We start from the raw sequence: 12,036 nt of genomic DNA on the forward strand, positions 1-12,036 counted from the left end.
TTTCTGAAGTCTCAGGGACATAAAATACTTCTTGCAATTCTGCTGGTGCCACTGGACTCTGCCATCTGTGAGTCCTACCCATGCCTGAGGTGCCCCCTCCGGTCCTGGGCCACAGAAGTGGGTTCTGAAGCTCTTTTGCTACAAAATCGATAAATTGTCACTACTGCGTCGATCGGAACAGACGCGGTGTCCTTCGAACCCACTCAGTGCTGATCCGAAGACATCTCTGTGCAGCTCGACGACGCACTGCCGTTCTGAGGTGCCAACTACGAGAGGTTCTGGGTTTGCCACTTTTATGCCCAGTGCAAGCCAGTGTACGGGAGACCCTCCCTTTTCCTAACCCTAAAACTGGTTCTGGACAATTCTTCACCTTCACCTGGCTGCAGTCTATCTAGGAAAACAAAGGGCAGGCAAGGACAGATGGGGACTGTTTGCCAGTGACTGGGCACTCATCTTCTGAAATCAGGAAGGGGCTGGGTTCAGCCCTCAGATCATGCTGCCCAGGAGAGGAACACCCCTCCCCACAACTAAGCTCTTTTGTCCCCTGTGTGGAAGGAACACACATCACACCACAGGAGAAACGCTAAGTTATGTAAACTTGGACACTGACAGAAAGTCATGTTTGGCGTGGGCAGAAAAATATCAACTTTCTAAAAAAGTCTTTTTCAAAATAGTATTTTAAAATGTGACTTTAATATCAAAGAGGATTTTAAATTATAATTCAAATGAGTTTAAGGAGCATATCTCAAGCTGGTCCCAATCTGAAGTTATCTCTTATTAAATGTAATAAGTTAACCCAGTGTTTTTTTTGGGAAAGTTAGCCCTGTTGTAGTGAAAAATGACTGGGGTGTGTGTGTGTGTGGGGGGGGGGGGGGGGAGGGGGAACAGGGGAGGCAATAGTGTAGAGCCAGGACAAGTAAAACTTAAGTACACATGTCCTACTTTTGAATACCCTGCACCCTACCCTCTTAGCTTTTACGGCCTACCTACGGGATGACATATATAATAAAAAGGAAGGTTTAGGCCTGCCAAAATAAAATGTCAGTTTAAAAACTGTACTACAGGCTACAGTGGCAGGCCTATGGCAGGTTTTACACTGTTATTTTATGGGTGACACAATAAGTGCTACAGGCCCACAGGTAGGGTTCAAAATACAAACCCAGAATTTTTATCCAGATACTAATGTTCATCCCAAGTCTCTGGTCCCCGGCTTGTAACTGATTAAGCCCATGCGAGAATGCACAAAAGTTATGACAGAGATGTTTGTAACCGCCTGCGCTCAGAATGCCCCAGACTAGACATTGCAGATACAGTGATGGAGATGCCTGAACTGGATCCGAACTTGGCGACCTTTCTAGGACGTTCCTCTAAAGACCCCAAAGAATAGACTGGTCCTGGAAGACTTGTCAAGTCAAGGTTCTTGATCTGGCAAGGCCCTTTTGTAAAATCCTGAAAATGGTAGTTCAAGCAAAAGAATCAGGTACGGCCGTTGACCCTATTTTAGCAGGTTGGGCACAACTCGTTGCTGGCCTACGAGATAGCAAACTGCGCCCTATCATTCGATTACCCCAAATTTATTCTCATCCAAATTGGCCTCACACTAGTAGAATTCATGATAGCGGAGGCCAGCCATAGGGCAAATGAGTTCCTAATTGGTGACACGTTTGCGAAGGATCTGGGCAAATTTGCCCACACATTCACAGTCTTCTACAAGGCCCAGACATCACTACAAAAGGAGTTCCAGCCACACCGTTTTGGCCGGGCGACACAAAGGGTGATCGCCTGGCCGAACTGAGCTACAAGGCCCTTCCACAGACTTCCAAAGCAGACATCACGAATGGTCAGACTCAACAAGAGGCACATTCTTCCTCTCCTGTAGTGAGGAGGTCCAGGCATATATGGGAGAGAAGGTTTCTGTAACTAAGTAAATTTCGCTTCAGGAACAGGTTCGACAGGTAAGAATCAGTCCAGCTTCTTCTGTGACCCTGAGGGGGCAGGACAATACCCTTTCTAGCCAATTGGGAAAATCTGCCGAACAACTACTCCTGGGTATTAGAAGCCTCAAAGGGCTTTAGAATAGAGTTCTATGGGTTTCCTGATCAAAGCAAAACCAAAGGAAATGATGGACGGAGTGTTGAACATTGCAAGCACTCACCCCCAGTCAACTGATCTGCGTTTAATCCATCACCTTTCTTTATCCCACTCTGCCACCCCAGTTCAGACATGGCCATATGCAAATCAGTCTGACCCTGTGCCTCATGGGAACAGTCCAGCCCGAACTGCCAAGCCATGTCTTCCCTGGACCGGAAACAAGCTTCCTAGGACCGGTTTCTGGCATTTCAGCCGTCTTCAGCCAGGCTTGCTTGAATCCAGTGGCAAAGTGAGCAAGGGACTCACGTCTGAGCATACCCTGCCAACTTATGGCGAACAAAGCAAAACCAAAGGAAATTATGGACGGAGTGTTGAACATTGCAAGCACTCACCCCTAGTCAACTGATCTGGGTTTAATCCATCACCTTTCTTTAGCCCACTCTGCCACCCCAGTTCAGACATGGCCATATGCAAATCAGTCTGACCCTGTGCCTCATGGGAACAGTCCAGCCCGAACTGCCAAGCCATGTCTTCCCTGGACCGGAAACAAGCTTCCTAGGACCGGTTTCTGGCATTTCAGCCGTCTTCAGCCAGGCTTGCTTGAATCCAGTGGCAAAGTGAGCAAGGGACTCACGTCTGAGCATACCCTGCCAACTTATGGCGAACAAAGCAAAACCAAAGGAAATGATGGACGGAGTGTTGAACATTGCAAGCACTCACCCCCAGTCAACTGATCTGCGTTTAATCCATCACCTTTCTTTATCCCACTCTGCCACCCCAGTTCAGACATGGCCATATGCAAATCAGTCTGACCCTGTGCCTCATGGGAACAGTCCAGCCCGAACTGCCAAGCCATGTCTTCCCTGGACCGGAAACAAGCTTCCTAGGACCGGTTTCTGGCATTTCAGCCGTCTTCAGCCAGGCTTGCTTGAATCCAGTGGCAAAGTGAGCAAGGGACTCACGTCTGAGCATACCCTGCCAACATATGGCGAACAAAGCAAAACCAAAGGAAATGATGGACGGAGTGTTGAACATTGCAAGCACTCACCCCCAGTCAACTGATCTGGGTTTAATCCATCACCTTTCTTTAGCCCACTCTGCCACCCCAGTTCAGACATGGCGATATGCAAATCAGTCTGACCCTGTGCCTCATGGGAACAGTCCAGCCCGAACTGCCAAGCCATGCCTTCCCTGGACCGGGAACAAGCTTCCTAGGACCGGTTTCTGGCATTTCAGCCGTCTTCAGCCAGGCTTGCTTGAATCCAGTGGCAAAGTGAGCAAGGGACTCACGTCTGAGCATACCCTGCCAACTTATGGCGAACAAAGCAAAACCAAAGGAAATGATGGACGGAGTGTTGAACATTGCAAGCACTCACCCCCAGTCCACTCCGGTTCCCTAATACACATCTTTTTTTCTTTCAAGATCGGAACTTTATAGACTCCAAGTTTATCTGAAGGATGCGATTTGGAAAAATCCCCAAACACTACGGGTTTTTGCAGCAACGTTTTTGTAGTGACCACGAAGGGTGAGAGAGGATCCAAAGGATGGTTTCTGTATTGCAATTTCAAAATGGAGCGGATCATCTCCTCACAGACCTCCGAGACAAGACTGGATGATGCATCTTAACTTAAAAGACACGTACCACACAATCCCAGTTTTTCCACCCCGCAGGAAATATTTACAATTCTTCTGGAATGGGATTTGGTACTTCAGCCTTTCATCTGCCCTTTGGTGCTTCACCAAGGTGATGATGCTAGTATTAGAGAACCTCTGAGCCAGAGGAGTGAGACTTATTTAGATGACAAATTTGTTGATGGCCCAAGACAAAACCCTCCTGTTAACCCAGCTGAGTTGGATGATTCATCTGAACAAAGACAAAGTGTCTCTGAGAGTCCTAGCAGGATTGCGGGGTTACTAGTCTCTTTTTTTCAGACCATTCGCCCCGGTCCCCTGCACTGCAAGGTCCTTCCCAAGACAAAAAATCCAACACCTTCAGAAGGGCTTATCATACTCCGAATTCATATAACTGACTCCGGAAATCAAAGTAGAACTGCCGTGTTGGTTTGACCACATCAACCTGAACCATCTTCGGTACCTACGTCACCATAGAATCAGACGCCAGCCTTTGGGGTTGGGTGGCCAGATGTGAAAGTATCTCCACAGGAGGCTGGTGGTCACCAGATGAATCAGGCCTCCACATAAATAGTCTAGAACTGTTAGCAGCCTGCTTTGCGATCAAGACCCTGTCACCTTGTTAATATCAGTAAATGTGATGTCAATGTAGGCTATAATATATATATATGCATAACAATGTCGATACCAGTAAATACGATGCTGATGTATGCTGTGACAAATATACGCATAATAATAGGAATGTCGGAAAATGTGATATCAATGACCGCCATGTTATATGTACATGTAATAATTAAGTCATATCATTGCTGTGGAATTCACCTGAGATGGCCTCCCCATCAACCCGGATTCGGAGATACGTGGTCAGACAGGCACTGCGACCCAAACCCAAGTCTACTGATTGATAGGTCACAGGTGCGGTTACACTTAGCCTGAAGACAACCGGGCAGAAAAGGAAAACCCAGATCGATCCCACAGATAGGCAGCTACACCACAAGTCCGAGGAGATTGGTTCCAATAAAAGTTGTTTGGCCAAAGGCGCACGCGTTCCCAAAATACCACAACGTCAGATGTCACATGCAGTTACGAACACTCAGCCATTCAGAACACAGCATGAATACTACACGCAATGATCACACATTGCCTATGCCGAACACCTGGAGACATGCACACTGGCCCAAACTACGTCTCCTCAAAGTCGAGAGCCACCTGTGTCCCCCTTATCAGATGGTTGTATTTATGGTTCATGACCAGGCCTGGATTTATGTGCTTTACAAGAATGTATAATCATTTTATTGTACCTCAAGAACTGTATATGATACTGGCCAAAACCTCTGTACATTGAGACAGTCTTCAGACACGACTCTGTTGATGCTCTCCCGGCCGATGCGTTTAATTAAACCAACTTCTTCCTGTTTTGCCAAATGATTATTGGCTTTTGATTTTTTCAAGGTAAATTCATATTCGAGCAACAATCTTAAAATCGAACTGCTGTATTGTGCTCCAAATGGACAACATATCATAAGTCCAGCATATAAATAGACTGGGGGAACCAGGTCCAGCGTCCTAGTGGAGATAGTAAAAGAATTCTGGCAAAATTGCCTTCAGCATCACATTTCTGTGAGAGCAGAATACCTCTCGGGTCGCAACAATGTGGTGACCGACTGGATATTGAGATACCTTTGAGATTCCAGCGAATGGAAATATAATCCACTGATCTTTCAATTTCTTCAGGGTCGATAAGCCCATGTGATTCGTACCTCTGTGCCTCCCATCTGAATACACAATTGAAAAGGTTCCTCTCTTCGAGAACAAAATTGATAGCCCTCGCCATGGGTGCCTGTCTCTAAGATGGGCAGGGTCACCTACATTATGTGTTCGCTCCTTCTTTGTGATTCTCAGAGTATCGGCTCAAGCAACCAACAGGCAGAACTGATCATGGTGACCTCTCTTTGGAGAGCTCAGTCAATGTTCCCAGTACTTCTGGAGACGTCCTGCATTTCTGCTGGGAAACTCCCGGATCTTCTATTACACCCCATCAGGATTTCAACATCTCTTGATACTGCAGAGACAATTACATCTCATGGCCTGGTGAATTTCAGGAGTAGCTGGTTCTTGCCAGGCCTATCGGAACAATCTAAATCCTTTTTCATACAATCCTGGTCCGAGGTAACCAGCAAACAATGTTCAGCAGCCTGGGGGAAATGGTTTGGTGGGTGCAACAAATGGAATGTGGACCCCTTGTGTCAGGAATGTAAATTTTATTAGTTTAGTAAGTCAAGAGAAGAGGAGAGGCAGAGTTTGTCAGTATGGTAAGGTGTGCTTCCGATGTCAAGTGATCAATCATTGGAAAATCATAGTCAGTTAATGCATCTGAAAGGAAGTGCAAGATGGCTGCCATTTTAGTTCATGAATGTGAGGCATCTGTTTTACTCACGTTCTTAGAATCTTTAAGTTCAGCTTTGTAGAAATTCTAAACAGCACACTTCAATTTGGTATCGTGTGGAGATAGATGTCTAAACGGAATCTCCTAAATCTTAGATTTGAGTTCTAGTCAGGGAAGGTTCTCCCTATCAACATCCGTCTCTGGGCAGTTCCTGGATGGTATTAAGGCTACAGAGTCAGCCTAGGAGCAGTAAGCGCCATCTTCGTACTGCACAGCCGTTTTCAAAATCCGAAGTCTCCAGTGGGTTCATCTATTGAGTGGGGCTCGGTGCTGAGTGACATCACGTCAGCTCCGAGTCTTCCAGGAAGTAGCGTCTTTAATCTGAGCAGTCGTTCGCGAAACCCGAAGTCTCCAGTGAGTCCGTCAGTTGAGCGGAGCTCCACACTCAGCGACATTTCATCAGCCCTAATGCTTCGAAGAAGGAGCCGAAGCTCCAAGAAGGTCACGCGAGTCTGTTTCCTTTTACCAATTTCGAACAAGAAGTCGCCGGCAGCATTCAAGGTGAGCCAATCGTATTTAGTCAGCGTATTCTGCAGATCATTTTATTAATGAAAGAACAAGAGGAAAATATCTGAGCAAAGGCTCATTTTAAGATTCATGTTTACAGTGCAAGCCGACGGTTTCCCTTTAGATATACCTTCAGCGTGTTTACGCAATCTTTCCCTTTCCCCATCATTTCTTTCTTGTTCCTAATAGTTTAGAATTAAAAGTGTTTAGACAGACTCTTGGCAACTGTTTGCAGAGTAACACAATAAAACAGAAGCACAGAGCGCACTCAGCATTAATTATGGACAGGCGTCACGTTTGGACTACCTTACCAGTCGAATAAGCACTGAAAGGTAAACTGAATATACAAGGACAGGATTACAGATTCTTGTTGTTACGTGTGACGCCGTCACACCAGAAACCATTGGCGGTTTGGAATTATCACCGCCTATTAAATGCTACAATCAAGCAGGAAATAGCCTTGAAAAAGTTGCGGGACAACATTCCCCAGTAGCGACGAAACACGTGTTGGCTTGTGGCTGTTATGAATGACTGAGAAGACTTGCAATTAATAAAAGAACAACCAAGAAGAAGAAAGACAAATTCATTCTTATGTTCATTTGATTGAAGCTTATGTGGAAACACGCTATATGTCTTGGCATTGAAAATTATTACGTGTGCTAAGGATTGTTTTATACAATAAAACAGAAGCTCCAAGGGAAGAGTAATCAAACTTGCCAAAGACCAACAGAAAGAACATATGAAACAATAAAAGAGTTTTCGAAAGGCAAAGACTTGAAGGTTATCAATATGTGAACTCTTATTGAGTCTAACATTAGCAAATTTAAAGACAAGAACGTCACATTCAGAAGAGAGGTAATAACGCCAAAAAGCTAGGTAAGACGTAGAAGTCAGGAAATATGCATGTTAAAGAGAACTATGATTCTTTTAGAATGTTAATTATAATGTTGTTATAATGTACATTTTAGGACTTCCCTCTCGAAGAAGACAGCTTAGAGTACAGAAGATACAGTGAAAGAGATGAAGTTGGTTCGAGGGAGTCCAGCTATCAGACGGGAGTTCTCTTCTCTGTCCCATTCCCCTGTGCTAGTGACACTAGACTAAGTTCAGGCTGGTGACACTGGATCTGTCCCTGTGGAGAGTTGAGGGTTCAGACACCTTGGGGGTTCCAATTCCTTCATAATCAACTTACTAGGAGAACTAGCATCAGTGGGACTCGCCTAGACATCAGTGAACAACTACCGCTCAGCTATTTAAGCAGGTCGGGGGAGTATCTATCAGAGATCATCCTCCGTAAACAGGGTTATGCAAGGCATCGATCTAATCCCTCAAAACCAAAATACACCCATTTATGGGATGTGAATGGAGGGCTAAAACTCCTACAGGGTCGGCCAGTAAACTCAGATTTGTCTAGGAAACAACTTACTGCAAAACGAACAACGCTCCTCATCCTAGCATCCTGCAGGAGAGGATCAGATGTCAAAGCCCTGCATTTAACAGGCGGTTTTTCCCCAGATGGGGTTTCATTTACCATTTGCTCCTGTAAAGAATGATTAACAATTTGCCAGCGTCTAGGGAATGGAGTTCATTATTGTTTTTGAGTAATATATTTGGAGCTGGAATGTAGTCCTGCTAGAGTGTGTAGAGAGAAAATAAACATGCACAATGCTACATGGCCCTGAAAATTAAAATCTGGTCTTGAATATTAGATGGTGACATTCACATCTGAAACAATTAAGATGGCCTTCATTATGTTTAGAATTGTCAATTAAAAGCCCACAAAAAGCAACTTTTATTGCTTCAAATGTGAATGTCACCTTCTAAAATCCAGACCAGCTTTTCCTTCTTTATTTTTGCTCTACACACTCTACACAGGGACATACACATTCCAGTTCACAATTTATGACTTCCCAACATTTAAACCAGTAATTTAAACAGCTTTTGGTTCCCACAGTCAAGGATTCGCCGGTTTAGACAAATGCCAGGCACCTTCCCAAGCATTCATACAAATAAAATCCCTTCGCTTTCCAAGATTCTCGAGCCTGCAATGTTTATGCTGCGCATCACGTCCAGTGTCAACAACTTCCAGCTGTGTGCTTCACGGCACCAAATTGGCACAGGTCATCTTCCTGAAGGAGTTTGTTCTAATGCCCCAGTAACAACCCTCCCACCCCATACCTGGAAAAAGTAGTTTATTGGCAAGGTTTTAGCAACATAGCTCATCAGGGTTTTGTATGAAGAGATGTTCAATAGTGACATAGTAAGAGTCTTCAGCGGTAAGCTGGTGATGTAGTTTAGCCAACACAGCTCTCCCACGAGCCCGGCATCAACTCTGCGCTGTGCCCTATTCATTAAGATAATTTAAAGTCTTATAGACAAAATGTGCTTGAGCTGGCAACTTTTTTATTTCACATTAACGTTCACTTTCTTTCCATTTACTAAGAAAAAAGTGAAATAAAAAAGTTGCAAGCTCGAGTACATTTTTTCTATAAGGCTTTCAATTATCTTTATGAATAGGGAGTGGTGCCAAGACTTGAACAGCGCTTAGCGCTTTTCCTTTTTGTGCTCGAGCCTCCAATTCGCCTTGTGTGCTACATGTATACATGTTTTCACAGTATTTTTTGGTTTGGATTTTTTTGTAAAGTTTTTTGGGTTTTTTTGTAGTTTTGAACCACTTTTTTAATTGTTTTGTTAACTTAGACTATTGTCTCCACCCTTCAAAAAACATACTTAAGGAATGGTCAATTGTTTGAAAAGGGTTTCTGGTTGGCTCGGGTATGCGCCTAAGCCAGGCAGAACCCACCACCCTAGTCAGGGCAAGGAAGTTACACACCATAGATAACCTGTGCCCACCCGCTGGTTGCTTGGCACAGAGCAGTCAGACCTATCCCCAGAGGCAATCTATAAACACACTCACACCAGTAACACAATGAATACACACCACAAAAGAGATTCAACACAATATTATATAAAAAAATATAGTATATATTGTACATAACACAAGACCAAACGACATGAATCATAAGCACTGTGCATATCATACATTTACTGAAATAGCACTCGTTGTCCTGTCAACACAAGAATCAAAACGACATACATTATAATATCAGGGCATGAAATGCAACAGGTTGTGAAATGCAAACCTGATTCATCATGACTGCAAGAACGCAAATCAGGCTATGAAAAGGCACACCAAATGTCACTTGAAACCCACAAATACTTGGAAGGTGATGCAGAATGGGTAGGGTAGATTTCCCAACATTACAGTGAACACATAGCCACAGTGAACCTGCCCTCCTATCACCAGTTTTATGGTAAATGAACACCAGCACAGGGCCCCTGCTACAGTTATTACAGTAATCCACAGTATTGAAATATACGGTCACCTCTCTAACAGGCTTTACGGTCACCTGAAATGCCTCAAATAACTATCCGGCTATTTAAAGAAATCTCCTAGTACCCGTGAATCGGCTGTCTCCGTGGGGGAGAGTAAAGCGAACAGCCGCCAAAGGTATGTGCCAACACTGGGAGCGGGGATCAAACACACACACTCCAGCACACCACAGGGAGAACTCGATGGGTCTCCTGCACCACACAGTGAAAGGCAGCTGCCCTGAATGGGCATGCAGTCGCTAACTGAGCACAGCTTTTCTTCTTTGTAAGAAGAGGAAGGGCAGCCTGTAAAGGAGCACTGGACGCCTGTGCCCCTGTTTCAGTCTCACACAGTACCTTTCTCCCTGTTTGATCGGGGCTGTGGCGGTGACCTGGTGGCACCCTACTGATCGAATCAGGCTAATGGTGCTGGGCTTGCCTTGCCAAGGAAGTCTCTGGGGATCGATGCTGAAGTTGTGGCCATGCCGGGTCTCAAAACAGAAAGGAGCACTTGAGTGGGTCCCTGCTTTGGCCCAGGGGTACTGAGGAGTGCACGTTGCCCTCGTGACTGTTGGTTTCAAAGGAAAAGGGAATTTGACTGTATTTAGGCACCACACTCTATTCCCAGTAGCACCCGATACCGCGCCAAACCGCTCTTACACAACGGAGTGCTGGTAAGGCAAACCAAGTAGGCCTCTACATGCGCTGATGCTGGAAAAGTTGAAAACATACGCTGCTCTCTAAACAAAAGCAGCACTACCCTGGAATCCTTAACAAATCCTCATCTGAATAGGGAGGGGGCCAACCCACTCATTCCTGGAGAACAGTGGGGGGCATGAAGTTCAGCCAGGACAGGCAACAGGCAAGTATACTGGTTTCCTCAGTAAAGTGGCAGTTTCTCTAGCAGTCAAGCAGGTCAGCACAATAAAGCAAAGTAGTCCACGTGGCAGTGCCCCTGGCAGCACAGCAGTCCTCTGGTGCAGTATGTAGAGCCACAGCGTCTATTTACAAGTCCACACAGTGTCTAAAATCATGGGTGAGAGTCCCTGTACTTATACTCCAAAATATCTTTGTTCAAGGGGGAACTTCAAAAGAAACCTTAGAAGTGCACAACACCCCCTTTCAACCCAGCCGTGGCTCTAGACATCAGTAGGGTGTAAATCAGCCGTTTGTGTGAGCAAATGTAAGTGTGAGCCACCTCTCTCTCTCCCAGCCCAGGAAGATTATCAGTATGCAGATGTAACCCTGTCAGACCCAACGCTTCCTGTGCGATGGGTGTCTGGAAAGTATGCACAAAGTGTAGCTGTCACTCAGGCCTAGACTTGGATTGGAGTCTGTCTGCAAAGCACTAAGAATCATAAGCACAGAAAAATGCCCACTTTCTAAAAGTAGCATTTCTAAAATAGTAGTGTAAAATCCAACTACACCAGTACGTAGGGTTTAACACCACTATTCTAAATATACCAAACATGGTAACACCATTCCTTTCGGTTTGGGAATTACCACTTAAGATATAAAAGGGAATTCCTAATGTTAGCCTATGAGAGAAGTAGGCCTCACAGTAGTGAGTAACAAAATAGGCTTTTTGTCACTACCAGGACATGCCACACAATAAAGGAACATGTCCTACCTTTCACTTACATAGTACCTTGCCCTTTGGGTTACCTAGGGCATACCTTAGAGGGGACCTAAATGTGTCATTAAACTGCTTACGCAGGCCCTGCAGTGGCAGTCCTGAGACAGGTTTAAAAGGCTACGACTGTGGGTGGCACATGTAGTGCTGCAGACCCACTAGTAGCATTTAATGTACAGGCCCTAGGCATATAGGATACCACTGTACAAGGGACTTACTAACAAGTAAATTAAATATGCCAAACAGGTGTACACCTATCATGCTATATTTTAAGTGAGAGAGAATATGAACTTTAGTACTGATTTGCAGTGATAAAATGCCCAGAGTCCTAAAGCAAACATAAAAAGGGTCACA

The 12,036-nt window shown here is 45.0% G+C and overlaps 1 protein-coding gene across 3 annotated transcripts in view; it reads right to left on the reverse strand.

Annotated features, from left to right (window-relative positions):
- LOC146839312 (uncharacterized) overlaps nt 1–12,036 on the reverse strand; it is a 62,069-nt gene that overhangs the window by 17,027 nt on the left and 33,006 nt on the right. The gene's annotated exons all lie outside the window — the stretch shown is intronic.

Source organism: Triturus cristatus, chromosome 4_1 (assembly GCF_964204655.1).
Source record: "Triturus cristatus chromosome 4_1, aTriCri1.1, whole genome shotgun sequence".
NCBI classification, from domain to species: domain Eukaryota; kingdom Metazoa; phylum Chordata; class Amphibia; order Caudata; family Salamandridae; genus Triturus; species Triturus cristatus.